Below are 15,036 nucleotides of genomic sequence, written 5' to 3'. Positions count from 1 at the left end.
TGTCATTACACGAAAATCCTAAAATGTACGTGATGAATGTCATGATTTACATTTAATGGTTCTGCAGCGGTTGCAGTGATTTTGTTCACATGGTATGTTGCAAAACTGGTATAATAAGACATGATTGCATTACGAACACAAGCGACAGACGCTAACCTTAAAATCATGACATGCGTGTCATGTAAGAACATGAGTACATGTCATGCTCTTGATGCGCTTGTGGCCGTTTCGCTAGCGTCACGTATACCAAATTTTGTATTACGGTACGTGAATGGATGACGAAGGTATCTGACTGGTGCAAACATGATAATAGTGAGATGCGTGTCATGTAACAACATGACTACATTCCACGCTCATGATGTGCTGGCACCCGTCTTGCTAGCATCACATGTACCAAACTCGGTATTTCGCGACGCGAACGGATGACATAGGTAAATGACACATCCAAACATAATAATCACGACATGCATGTCATGTAACAACTGACTACATGCCGCACTCATGATGCGCTCGCGGCTGTTTCGCTAACTTCACATATGCCAAATTTGGTATTACGTGACGTCAATGAATGACGAAGGTATGTGACTGGTGCAAACATGATAACCACCAGATGCGTGTCATGTGAGAACATGACTACACACCGCAGTCAATGCGCCAATACATTTCGACGTGACGCGGTGCGCGTACTCACCGGCGTTCATTTCGTCGTGTCACGCTGGTGTTGTCATGCCAGGCGCTGGTCCTGCTATAAACTCGCAGGCACGCCGCGCTGCGTTGCTATGACGCATGCGCGTATGAGCGTGTCCAGCGTTCCCCTGTCGCGAAAAGGGAGGAGACGCTGTGTTGTCTGGGTAACGCATCGGCGCAGAACGCAGCATGTCGCATTCGTGCCGGTTGCCGTCGAGCCGCGCTGACGGACGCTGGTCGCGCCATCGCGCCTGTGGCACCTGGCGTCAGACTACAGAGTGCTCGCTTACAGAGTGCTCGAGTACAGAGTGCTCGTTTTACCTCTGCAGGGTTGGATACCTGTTTTTCCCACTTTATAACTACCTTGTTACCTTTATAGATACCCTTTAAAAGAGTAGTGACTACATGTTCCACGCCTAGTGTGTCCAGTATTCCCCACAATTCTTCTTGAACCACGCTATCGTACGCTCCCTTGATATCCAAAAATGCTAGCCACAGGGGCCTGTGTTCCTTTTCTGCTATTTCGATGCACTGCGTCAGTGAGAAAAGATTGTCTTCCAAGCTCCTGTGTTTCCGAAACCCATTCTGCAGTTCCCCCAGCACCCCCTCATCTTTTATCCACGCCTGCAGTCTTTCCTTTATAATCTGCACCGCCCGCCTGTAGACCACTAATGTCACTGTTATAGGACGGTAGTTGTTTGTGTCAGCTTTGTCCCCCTTTCCTTTATAGATCATGCTCATCCTGCTAAGTTTCCATCCATTGGGAACTTCACCATCGATTATTATTGTGCTCACTGCCTCTCTCAAAGCCTGCTTAGACTTCGGACCTAATGTCTTTATCAGCCTAATTGGAATGCCACCTGGGCCTGCTGATGTACTACTAGGAACCCTTTTCTCAGCCCTTTCCCACTCTTGTTGTGAAAATGGAGTCATTGCACCACTTGATTCGTCCTTGTCTATTGTGGTGCATAAAGTACTTCTTTGTTGAAATTTTTCTGTCACCTTTGTTCTTATATATTCAATAGCTTCGTCCCCTTCTAGCCTAGCACCTTGGGCTGTAGTTATAAAACTCTGCTCTAGGCTCGTCTCATTTCTTAGGGAGTTTAGATGATTCCAAAATTTCGCAGCTGCCTTTCTATCTTTTTTATGTACTTCTGCCAGCCACTGAGCTCCCTTCCTTCTAATCTTTTCATTGATCAGAAGGGATGCATCCCTTCTACAGCTTAGAAAGGTTGCCCATTTTCTTTCAACATCATCTGTCGGTTCACCCCGCTGCTTAGCATGTCTGTGTTCCCTAGAGGCTTCCTGACGTTTTGCTATGGCTCTCTTAACTTCCTCATCCCACCAACTTTTGGGTTTGTGTCTTCTTTTCCGGGGTGACTTGTCACGCGTCTTAGCAAGTTCTATCTCAAAGAGTCTATTTTGATTCGTTGATGATGATGTTTGATGTTTTATGGCGCAAGGGCCGATTCACGGCCAAAGAGCGCCAGTTCATCTTACTAAAAATATGGACAATGATTGTGATAAGTGGCTGTATAAGGGCCATAATATTCCTTGCAGTAAGGCGGGTAAAAACATACAAGTAATAAAATGATGACCATGCCGTGAAAGGTGTGTGTGGTGTGAATAGATGACAAAAGTTGGTGATAATAAAAGACGATGGTGGATATGTATGGCATTAGCACAAGTGCCTCACTCGTTCAAACCCTTGCGTCCAAGGGCCGTGAGGCATGTGCTTTCTTGTGTAGCCACCGCAGCAAAAACCTCTCTGGAGAGGTCATGCTACGGTATGCCCGGGTATATGACATGAAAGCTGTGAATTTCTTTTAAAAACGCTAACAATGATTTATGACTAAAAAGTGGTTCCCTACCGACAAACATTGCAGGGTGTGAAGGTATATGTTGTCGGTAGAGTAATGGAAAATGTTGTTTTCTTAGAGTTTCTAAATGTTTACACTGGATTAGTATGTGAAGGACTGTTAATGTTTCACCACATTTGTCGCACAATGGTGGATCGTCACTAGACAAAAGATGTGTGTGTGTTGCGTATGTGTGTCCTATCCTGAGTCTCGTTAGTATTACCTCTGTATAACGCGATTTTGATACTGGCAGCCAATGACCAAGGTGTGGCTTAATAATGTGTAGTTTGTTTTGTGTGTGTGTATTCCACTTGCTCTGCCAGAAGTCTCTGATGTTTCGTTTGAGAGACGGCTTAAGATCAAGTGCCGGGATTAATGTGGGTGTAGTGGCGGTGCCCTCGTGGACGGATGCAGCAAGCTGATCCGCCATCACGTTGCCTTGAATTTCACGATGCCCTGGCACCCAGCACACTACAACATGTTGGTTGAGTGTGTAAAGTGTGCACAAAATAGAGTAAAGTGAGATGAGGACAGGGTTTTTTTGTTTTTTAAGACTGTGCAGAGCCGTTACCACACTAAGGGAGTCTGTATAAATTACTGCTTTTTGTATTTGTAATTGTTTGATGTGTTTAGCTGCCACAAGTATCGCGTAAGCTTCCGCCGTGAAGATACTTGTGTCTGGATGTAGAGGGCCAGCATCCGAAAAGGAAGGGCCAACAGCAGCGTAGGACACAGAGGAGTTAGACTTAGAGGCATCTGTAAAAAACTCAGGACGTGTGTATTTGTGTTGAAGTTCCAAGAAGTATGTTCGAATATGGGCAATAGGCGCATGTTTAGTAACTTCTAAAAAAGACACATCGCAATCTATAGTCTGCCACTGCCACGGTGGCGGGTATGCTACAGGAGCCATTAAATTGTGTTCGAGTGACACTCCAGTGTCCTCGGCTAGACCCTTCAGGCGAACTGAGAAGGGCTGCCTCATTGAAGGCCTGTTTTGAAAAAGAATGGAGCTCGACAAGTCATTTATAGTAGAGTATGAGGGGTGCCTCTTGTCTGCTTTCACCTTAAGGAAATAAACAAAGGACATGTAGGTTCTTTGCAGGTGAAGCGACCACTGATTTGACTCAACGTAAAGGCTTTCTACGGGGCTGGTGCGAAAAGCACCCGTAGAAAGGCGGATGCCCAAATGGTGCACGGGGTCCAGCATCTTCAAGGCACTTTGAGTAGCAGACTGATAGACAACGGCCCCATAATCTAAGCGGGTGCGAATGAGGCTTCTATAGAGGTTCATGAGGCATTACCTATCACTACTCCACGTAGTACGGGACAACACTTTTATAACATTCATGGCTTTTAAACATTTTGTTTTTAGATGCTTGATGTACGGCACGAAGGTCAACTTGTTGTCCAAGATTAGGCCTAAAAATTTATGCTCGGCTTTGACGGACAGACGTTGCCCGTTCAGTCGAATGTCAGGTTCCGAGTACATGCCTCTCTTACGAGAGAACAAAACACACGTGCTTTTTTGTGGGTTAAGTCGAAATCCGTTTTCATCTGCCCATTTGGAGATCTTATTTAAACCCAGCTGAACCTGCCGCTCACATATGGCCAAGTTGCATGACTTGAAGCCAAGCTGAACGTCGTCGACATATGTACAATAGAACATATTGCGGGGAATGGACAAGTGCAAAGAGTTCATTTTGATAATAAAAAGTGTGCAACTAAGCACGCCACCTTGTGGCACGCCTGTTTCCTGGACAAATGTTTGGGAAAGCACACTGCCCAGACGGACACGGAAAGTCCGCCTTGACAGGTAACTTTCGATTATATGAAACATTCTTCCGCGCACACCAAGGTGAGACAGGTCTCTTAGAATGCCGAACCGCCATGTTGTATCATACGCCTTTTCGATATCGAGGAACACAGAGAGAAAATATTGTTTATGGACGAAGGCGTCTCTGATCTGTGCCTCGATACGAACAAGGTGGTCTGTGGTGGATCTACCTTCTCGAAACCCGCACTGAAATGGGTCGAGCAAATTATTTGTTTCAAGGAAATGTACAAGTCGGCAGTTTATCATTTTTTCGAAGACTTTGCACAAGCAGCTTGTAAGTGCTATAGGCCTATAACTCGAGGGTAAAGAAGGGTCCTTGCCCTCTTTCAAAATGGGAATAACAATAGCCTCTTTCCAGGAGGTAGGAATAGTGCCAGAAGACCAAATAGCATTGTACAAACAAAGTAACGTTTTACGGGTTTCGTTTGGTAGGTTTTTTAACATTTCATACATCACACGGTCAGAACCTGGGGCAGAAGTACTGCAGGAGTTTAGAGACATTTGCAGCTCAGCTAGACTGAAAGCTTGGTTATATGCCTCGGATCTAGTGCATTTGTGTTCGAGTTTCTGCTTTTCTATTCTTGTTCTGTATTTTTGGAAAGTGTCAGTATAGTGGGACGAGCTGGATACCCGTTCAGAGTGTGCCCCGAGGAAGTTTGCCTGATCTTCCAAGGTATCACCTTGAGTGTTTACGAGTGGAAGTGTGTGTACTTGTTTCCCTGCTATCCTACCGACCATGTTCCAGACTTTTGCCTAGTGTGTGTATGAATTAATCCCTGACAAAAACTTCTGCCAGCTTTCTCTTCTGGCCTGCCGACGCGTTCTCCTTCCTTGAGACTTTATTTTCTTGAACGTGTCAAGATTTTCCGCTGTTGGCGAATTGCGCAGCAATCTCCATGCCCTGTTCTGTTCCTTTCGCGCATTACGACACTCCGTGTTCCACCATGGGACGTGTCGTTTGCCGGGCATTCCAGATGTTTGCGGTATGCACCTGGCTGCTACGTCAGTTAGAAAAGCTGTGAAGTACTTCACAGCTTCATCTATGTTTAACCTACATATGTCTGTCCAACTCAAACGTGTAGTGTTGTGGAACTGTTCCCAGTCTGCTTTGTTTATCAGCCATTTGGGAACATGTAGAGGACATTCATATGTTGTTTGTGAACTCAACACTACAGGAAAATGGTCACTTCCATATGGATTGTTTATGATTTTCCATTTCAATAGGGGTAGAAGTGAAGGTGATACGATACTGAGGTCTATAGACGAGTAAGTTTTGTTGGCAACGTTATAGTAGGTTGGCTCTTTCCTATTCAACAAACAGGCGCCGGAAGAGAAGAGAAATTGTTCAATGGACGACCTCGTGCATCACAGCGAGAATCGCCCCACAGTCCACTATGTGCATTTAGGTCCCCAAGAAGCAAATAAGGTTCCGGTAGTTCGTCTATTAGGGACTGAAATTCACGTTTTTCAAGACGTGATGATGATGATGTTTAGAGTTTAATGGCGCAAGGCCGACTAAGGGCAAAGAGCGCCAAACAGAAGTGATTACATTAAAGTGACAAGGAAGTAAAAGAACATCTCAGTAAAAATGGACAAAGTAAAACACAACGTAATGGAAGATGACTGGTCTAAAGGGCCAGGTTGTCAAGCATGATAAGAAATGAGATGTAAAAATTTCACGTCGGCAAGAAATTCTAAAACGCGTTTGACTGAAAAAAGTGCTTCGTCTCCTATGAAGTGTGACGGGTGTGGTGGAATATGTCGCGTGTGTAGTTGTGGGAAGTATTTGCGTCGTGTTGTGTCAAGTGCCTTACATTGTATCAGGATGTGGATCACGGATAGGGCCTCTCCGCACCTGCTGCACAGAGGTCTTGGAGACCCAGTGAGAAGGTGCGAGTGCGTTGCATGAGTGTGCCCTATCCGTAATCTGGCCAAGGCGACTTCAGTGTATCTATTACGTGCGTCGGTGGTGTATGGTTCCAAATGTGGTTTTATTACGTGTAACTTGTTGTCTGTTTGTTCACTCCAGTGTGTTTGCCATGTTTTACGAAGTTGTTGTCTGATGTGTGGTTTCACGTCGGTGTAGGGTAATGTGGTTATGTCTACTGTATTTAGGAGTGTAGCAGCAGCAGCCATTCGATCCGCTGCTTCGTTCCCGGCTATACCACAGTGGCCAGGGACCCAACAAAGAACCAGTTCAAGGTTGCGTACATACACAGACATAACAGCTTTGACAATTAGATTGACAACATGGTTTTTCGAAGGCATTGTTGACGACAGTGCCCGCACAACACTGAGGGAGTCTGTATAGATAATGGATTGTGAGATGTCGCTTTGAAGTATATGATTAACAACAAGAAGAACACCATACGCCTCTGCGGTAAAGATACTAGTATGACTATTCAGCGTTTTAGTGACACTAAGGCCGGGTCCATGCGCAGCGCAGGACACAGAGGTGGCAGTTCTAGAGGCGTCCGTATAAAATTCAGCACATTGATACTTATGCTGCAGATGCAAGAAATGCTGCAGAATAGCACATGTGGGAGCTCGGTTTTTATCTATATGTGTAAAAGATGTGTCACATAAGACAGCGCGGAGATGCCATGGTGCTATAAAATCTGTTGGAGAACTTTGGATGGTGTCTAGAAAAGAGACAGAAAGCTCTGACGCTTCCTCTCTAGCTCTGTAGGAGAAAGACGCAGAGAACGATGGTCGGTTTAAAAGGAGTTCAGTCATGGACGTATCATAAAAAACTGATTTAAAAGGATGGTGAGGCATGGATGAAAGTTTAAAAGCATAAAGGAGATCTGTGTATGCTCGCTGACGTTGCAGGTTCCATTTGTTACACTCCACATAGAGGCTTTCGACCGGACTAGTCCGGAATGCACCACACGCCAGGCGGAGCCCCAGATGGAGTACCGGGTCCAGCATTTTGAGGGATGTTTTACTTGCTGACCCATAAACAACGCTACCATAGTCCAATCGCGAACCTATTAGGCTGGTAAAAACACGTAATAAAAGTTGTTTGTCAGCACCAAAAGAAATGTGCGAGAGAACCTTCATGATAGTCAGTGTTTTTAAGCATTTATGTTTTAGTTGTTTTATGTGTGGGATGAATGTCAGCTTTTCGTCAAAGATTATTCCTAAAAACTTGTGTTCCTTTTTGACGGGAATTGACACACCATTAAGATGAATGTCAGGATCCGGCCGGATACCACGCCTCTTAGAAAAAAGAACACAAGTGCACTTCCCCGGATTAAATTTAAACCCGTTCCTATCTGCCCAGCCAGCTAGCTTGCTAACACCAAGCTGTACTTGGCGCTCGCAGACAGATAGGTTACAAGACTTAAAAGATAATTGTACGTCGTCTACATAAATTAAGCAGGAAATCGACGGTGGCAATGCCTTCCTCAGTGAGTTCATTTTCACAATGAAAAGGGTGCAACTTAAAACTCCACCTTGTGGCACTCCATTTTCCTGAACATGAACTCTAGATAGTGCAGTTCCAACACGCACGCGAAACGTTCTTTCGGACATGTAACTGGCAAGCGTGTTGAACATGTTACCCGAAATGCCAAAAGACTTGAGATCAATGAGGATACCATACCTCCAAGCAGTATCATACGCCTTTTCTAAATCAAAAAATACTGTCATGCAGTACTGCTTGTGGAGGAAAGCATCTTTTACATATGCCTCTAATGCAACGAGTTGATCGTTGGTAGATCGCCCCGCCCTGAAGCCTGCCTGGCAGCCCTCGAGAAGACCGTTGAACTCGAGAAAGTACACAAGTCTCCTGTTTATTATCTTCTCGAAGAGCTTACACAGGCAGCTAGTCAGGGCAATGGGACGATAACTGGCAGGAGAGGAAGGGTCCTTCCCTTCCTTTAGGAAAGCTACTACTATGGCCTCCCTCCAAGAGCGAGGAATGTGCCCCAAAAGCCATATTTTATTGTATAGGTGTAAGAGTGTTTCAAGAGTGTGTGGGTGTAGGTGCTGTATCATGGTGTATGTAACCTTATCTGCACCTGGAGCTGAAGGTTTGCACGTGCTCAAGGCAGCCCTCAACTCATAGAGAGTGAATTCAGAGTTGTAAGAACTGTTCGATTTCTCTTTGTCGTGTAAGGGCTTTTTTTCAACAGATGTTTTGTGTTTTATGAAAGTGTTTGTGTAGTGTGCTGAGCTGGACACGTGTTGGAAGTGTTGTGCGAGTGTGTTAGCCTGGTCTTCCAGTGTGTCCCCTGTTGTACTAACCAGGGGCAGGCTGTGTGTCTGTTGTCCTTTTAGTTTGCGTATTCGTGTCCAGACTTTGTGTGTGTCAGTGTATGAGTTGATGGAAGTGAGGAAGGTGCGCCAGCTGTCCCTTTTCGCCTCACGACGCACTCGCTTCCCAAAAGCCTTTGCCCGTTTAAACGAAATGAGGTTCTCCGACGTGGGGTACCGGCGAAGGACACCCCACGCTTTGTTCTGGGCCTGTCGCGCCCGCCTGCAGTCCTCGTTCCACCAGGGCCGCCTTGGGTTGCAGGACGCACTGGAGGCCAGGGGAATGGACTTTTCGGCGGCGTCAAGGATGTGCGCCGTGATGAGTTGGGCGGCTTCCTCCACGTGTAGGTGTTCTATGGATGTGTGGTGTAGTTGAGATGTTTGTGTGAATGTGCTCCAGTTTGCTTTTGATTCATTAAACCTTTTATGGGAAGATGAACTGCTTGGGCCTGTACCTAGATACGTTAATGAGGTGGGGAAATGGTCACTACCATATGGGTCCGTGCCCACACCCCACTCAAGACATGGAAAGAGAGCTGCGGAACCAATAGCCAAGTCAAGATGCGAGTATGTATTGTGTCCTAAGTTATGGTATGTAGGCTGTTTTTTGTTGAAAAGGCATGATCCGGAGGATGTAAGAAACTTCTCTATTAGGCGACCTCGGGTATCCGTTCTGGAGGAGCCCCAAAGAGGGTTGTGCGCATTAAGGTCGCCTATGAGGATGTACGGTTCGGGCAGCTGGTCGACCAGCGCCTCGAAGTCAGAGCTCACAAGTGAAAAATCCGGAGAGATGTAAACGGAGCATACCGTTATCAACTTATTAAATATTATTGTACGGATCGCTACAGCCTCGAGGACAGTGTTTAAAGAGATAGGGTGGCATGCTAATGACTTCAGTGCGATAATAGCAACACCTCCTGAGGAGTGGGTGCAGCCAACCCTGTCCTTTCTGAATACCATATACCTATTTAAGAAATTTGTGTTTTTAGAATTAAGGTGGGTTTCCTGGAGACACATGATACTTGGCTGTCTGTCATGCAGAATCTCATACACATCGTCCAGGTTTTTAAGGAGGCCTCTGCAGTTCCATTGGATTATGTTTTCTGTTCCCATTATTTGAATTTAAGAAGACTGGAGTGTGTGTGTTTGTGTGTGTTCATGTGTCGTCTTTCGGGGCTGTTACTCTTGGCTTGGGCTTTTTAGGCCCTTCTGAAGGCTTAGCCGTCACAGGCCGCTCCTTGCGCTGCGAGGCAGGCAGGAACGGCCGGACATCCATGTCATCATCAGATGTCCGAGGGGTGCCCGTCGAGCCGGGCCCCCCGGACTTGGCCCCCTTTCGGGAGCCCTTCGTTTGAGCCGCCACCCCCGGGGGTGCCACAGGTGGCAGGGGCGGTGCGGTGGCGGTGGGATCCGGTGCGGGGCCCGCGGTGTCCATCATCTCGGCACCCTCCAACGCACTGGAGGACGGGGAGGCCGAGGCGGGAGCGGCACCGATCCCAACAGAACTGGTTTGCACCACATCCGCTGCTGCCTCAGCAAGCGGTGTGGCGACAGATTGGGCTGCAAGAGGCAACCCAGGGGGGGGGCGGGGGCGGGACCAAGTCCGACTCGCGGTACTGGGTCCCCGCCGAAACAAGACGCCGCTCCCCCCCCGGCGAGCTGCGTCGGCGTACCTCCCCAGAGGGAAAGAGGCGAACCTCTTTCGCGCTTCCGGGAAGGTGATGTTCTCTGTGACCTTTATGTTTATTATTTTCTTTTCCAATTGAAACTTCTCGCATTTTCTGGAGTACGCCGCGTGTGGGCCCTGACAGTTGATGCAGAGAAGTTGTTGAGAGCTACAATTATCAGTGGGATGGTCATGTTGGGCGCACTTGGCACAGGTTATTTGGCCCCGACACGAGTTAGTACCATGCCCGAACCTCTGGCACTTGAAACAGCGCCGCGGGTTCGGGATGTACGCTCGGACGGAGCACCGGATAAAGCCTGCATTAATATAATCTGGAAGATTGGACCGATCAAATGTGAGGATTATGTGCCTAGTGGGTATTTCCTTGTCATCTCTTCTGATGGTAATGCGCCGAACTGCCGTCACACCTTGGTTTCGCAGGCCTTCAAGGAGGTCGGCCTCTGTCTCATTTGCCAGATCTGGCTCCGAAATCACGCCCTGGGAGCTGTTGAGGCTGCGGTGGGGCGTGACTCGAATGGCCAGATCGGCGATGCGGGTTTGAGCAAGGAGCTTGTCGGCCTGGTCCTGTCTACTGAGCTCGACAAGGACTTCGCCAGTTCGTTGTTTTTTGGCCTTGTACGACTCTCCAACAACACTCTCAAGAAACTTTGACACAGGAAATACCGACAGTGAAGAAAGAGGTTTGGATTGGTCGACCGATTCCATCACCATGAAGCGAGGGAAGTTGTTCGGTTTGGGAGGACTCAAATTAGGTAGTGGTGGGAAAGAAACTTCGGTGCGGCCCCTTTTCGGGGGCCGATCACGTTTGGGGGGGGGGTTTGGAAAATGCCATGTGACAGATTGAAAAGCAGGGAACGGGGGTACTTTCGTCGCTCGGTTTACCCTGATGCCGAGAGAGGTCCCGGAGCTCCCTGCCTGGTAGACAGGCAGGGAGCCCATCGGCCGGAGCTTGACCAAGGCTCCGACGGCCACCGTTTACGGCTTCTACCCTTCACCTATAAACACCTCGCCACGGTTGTGCACAGCTTATGTTGGGAGCTCGGGGTCCGCGGTGTCGCCACTCACCGTCACCTAGATTACTCAAGGTGCCCCGTGCGGGGGATACGGTGAAGCAGAAAAAGGCTGTAAAGGAAGGCACTTTTAAAAAAAGTATTGGTGACATGCCTCCAAAGCAAAGAGAAGTAGCACTAGATTTTCTCTGTGCTCCCAAGCGAGCGAGTACCAGGGGATTAAAATTCACTGAGAATTATATATTAGAGTGTCTGCGCTTGAAAATGAAAAGTCCAAAGCTATACAAATACATGAGAACCAACAAGGTCTTAGTCCTACCAAGTGAAGACACGTTGAGAAAAATCTGAACTCGTACAAGACGGGGTTCTGTTTCTGCACAAGGGTTCCGAGTGCTTTAAAAAAAAGATGAGGTCGATGGAGGTCTTTAGGTAACACAGAGGGCTGCTAACTGACGAATTGAAACTAGCCAAACACTTGTCAGTCACATCCGCCACTACTATTGAAGGTTGTTTGATCTAGACAACTTTACATTAAAAGATAGATGTGAACCATGCGACCATGGCATGGCGATTATGCTTGCACCTTTCACAGGCAACTGGACGCAAGTCCTAGCAGTGCTTGCAACACACGAAAACGTTAAAAGAGAGCTCCTCGCGAAAATTCTGGTGGAGGCTGTATTGCTTGCAGAAGATGCAGGTCTTTTCGTGGACTTTGTCACTTGCGACGGTACAACATAGAACAGGAAAATATGGAAGGTACTGAGAATTGAAGCAACGTCTCATAACATTCAATGTAGAATGAGGCATCCTAAAGATAGCAGTCGCTACATACACTTCCTTTCAGACTTTCTGCATCTCATAAAGTGTCTCCACAACAACTTGTTCCTCCACGACTTCAACACTCCTGATGCCTGGTATGTTTCGCAGCTCCCCTCTATTCTTTTTTTTGTCTGTTGTTTTATTGTTGTGTATTTGTTATAGAACTTGAACGAATGTTTTTCTATCCTTTTTCTGTTTATGTTATGGGGATACAAGTCGTCGTGAAATGTATACCTCTTGTTCAGTTGGTTGATTGAGTAAATGTCAATTCAAGATAGAACTCACACACTACTGCTGGAGAAGATAAACGGAGAAACTTGATTGGAACAGGCACAAAACAAGTTTTTTTTCAACGCTTTTCAAGTTCCAGAATCAACTAACGAATTTATCAGAGAATTTTTTTGTAGGTGTAATTTCTTCTTTGAGCATATGTTCTAACGCTACTACACTATAACGTATACAGACATATTTTTAACGGAGAGGAGGATTCCGTCCTTTCTGGGCTGTTGCATAAGAGCACTAAATCCGACGTCTCAAGCTCAGCAGTCTTTTTTTTTTCAGGGGGGGGGGGTGACACATGGTAACAACAGCCCACAGAGAGGACTATGGCAGGGCCCAGGCAACCTTCAGTGAGAAAGTCTATACTTCTTACTATGTTAGCTTTCGTTCAACGAAGCCACACGCCACCTACAGGCATTGAGTATTGGACTCTGCAGTCGAGCTTTTACGTAACGTATAAAGCGTACGGCGATGGTCGGTTTCATGCTGTCATGGCAATAACCATCTCCTTCCAACCTTGTGCATCGGCCTCAGTGGCGGATCCAGAGCTGGGGAGAGTAAAAGCGATCCCCCCCCCCCCGAAAATTAAAAACCTCTGTCTGCGCTTCTCCCTCTCAATTTAATGCTCGTAGTACACATCATGTCATCAATTAGGACAAATCAGTGAAAGTACTGTGAGCACACATTGACAGATTTTGTGCAATGAAGAGGTTTTCCTGCTAGCAAAAACAAAAAAGTCATGTCCACGCCTCCCTTTCCTGTGTTACTTTATGTGAACCCCTGTCCCGCTAAAATTAGTGGCTGGATCCGTCCCTGCTAACACAATAACTTCATTCGTTTACCGGGTGTTTGCATGCCAAGAATTACGTCATCATTGCTACCTAACGCATACACGGTTCCATTTATGTCCGGGCAACATTAGAGGAGGCTTCATGTCAGAGCCCCCTAACAGATTTTTACATATGCAGGATTATATTGTTGTCAATAATGATGACCTGATAGTACTTATTTGTCACCTCATTGAATTGAAGAGCCATAAAATTACTTCCTCATAAAGTTTAAAAGGTTCCGGGTTTTACAAAATAATTCGGGTGTCCCCGTCACTTTAATAGAAAGAGTTTTAATTGCATATGATTTATGTTGCAGGTCTCATAGGACGCTGTCATAGACGTTTACATGATGGATGGAAATATTGTGACACTTCACGTGATGAATGGCATACGCGAGGCCCACCTCCATCACAACTTTGAAAAGATGCGCGCCCTATACGATTACCAATTGTTTGGTCCACAAGCGACCCGTGGTCTGCGCTCCTACCAACAAGATGTCGATTTATCAAGACGCAACTGCATACAGGCGACTTTGCGGTTCTTTGAGTAAGTGTTTCCTAAATCTTAATTCTGTTCACCTCAACAGCAACGCTTATGATATGTTTGGAAACTCAACTAGAAGGAAATATTTGTCTGTGCAGCTGGGCACTTGGGCAAGCAATATACACTAGAGCGAGTGTACCGTGCTGAGTGTGTATATACACAAGAGTCACCTGAAAGGGCATATTGCAGGGCACTTGGAACATGCTCCAAGGAAAGCCTGCGGCGTCCTTCTTCCGAAACCACATAAAACGTTGCTATACGTTTTTCGAACATGTTACTGAAATGCAGGCTTCCAAGAATAAAACAGTTTTCTCTACGAAGAACATCTATCGTGACAATTACTGCGTTTTTTTGTTGCCCAAACTCACGCCGTTTCTTGTAAAATTAGTTGTAAATTTCACAACGTTACATGTGCGAAGTTGTACTAGAACAGTGTACCTCTGTTCATAAAGCAAACAGCATAATGTTACCGTACTAATTTTGCGACAACTTGATGCACCTGAAATAATGAGGCGCGAATCCCCACGATATGGCATACAGTGTTATGTGAATTCAGTGTTCCTGGTAAAATTACCTTGCACACGTACAAATATATAAAACGGCGTGCATAGAGTAAAGTTCTTCTTACTTTCTTTTCTTTTATGCAGGATGATAAACAGCATCATCATCATGTCCTCTCGATACGCCAGAGTAGCGCTGCGGTTAAACCTGAGCGCGGTTGACTGCCTCTACACCTTTCTTGCGCACTTGACCAAATGGGTGTCGCACGCAAAAGGCAAGCAGGGCTTCCTGAGTCAGTTCACAGCACCATGGTTTCAAATCACCATCAAAAGTACCTTGCTATTGCTGGAATACCTGACGATGGAAGTAGGTTATGTCTACCTGATGACAGCCCGGCTCCACCAGGACCCCCTGGAGAACACTTTTGGTATAGTGCGGCAGTGCAGCGGGAATAACAATCATCCTACACCGCAGCAGTTCCTGGACACAATGGCATGCATCAGCTTTTGCAACTTTGTGCACTCGCTGGACAAGGGCAATGTGACTCCTGACACACTTGACTCTCTTTTGTTCCTTGGACTGTGCGTGCCCCCGTCACCGCCACAGCAGAACCCCGGCTTCACTCCTGCACTAGGTGAAATGCAGTATGAAATATATGAAAACGAAATGTTGGACGATGTGGTGACATATGAGAGTGACCATGAAGCATACGTGTCCGTCAGAAGTG

The sequence above is a fragment of the Rhipicephalus microplus genome, unplaced genomic scaffold (genome assembly GCF_043290135.1).
Source record: "Rhipicephalus microplus isolate Deutch F79 unplaced genomic scaffold, USDA_Rmic scaffold_22, whole genome shotgun sequence".
NCBI classification, from domain to species: domain Eukaryota; kingdom Metazoa; phylum Arthropoda; class Arachnida; order Ixodida; family Ixodidae; genus Rhipicephalus; species Rhipicephalus microplus.
This window is presented reverse-complemented; position numbering follows the sequence as displayed.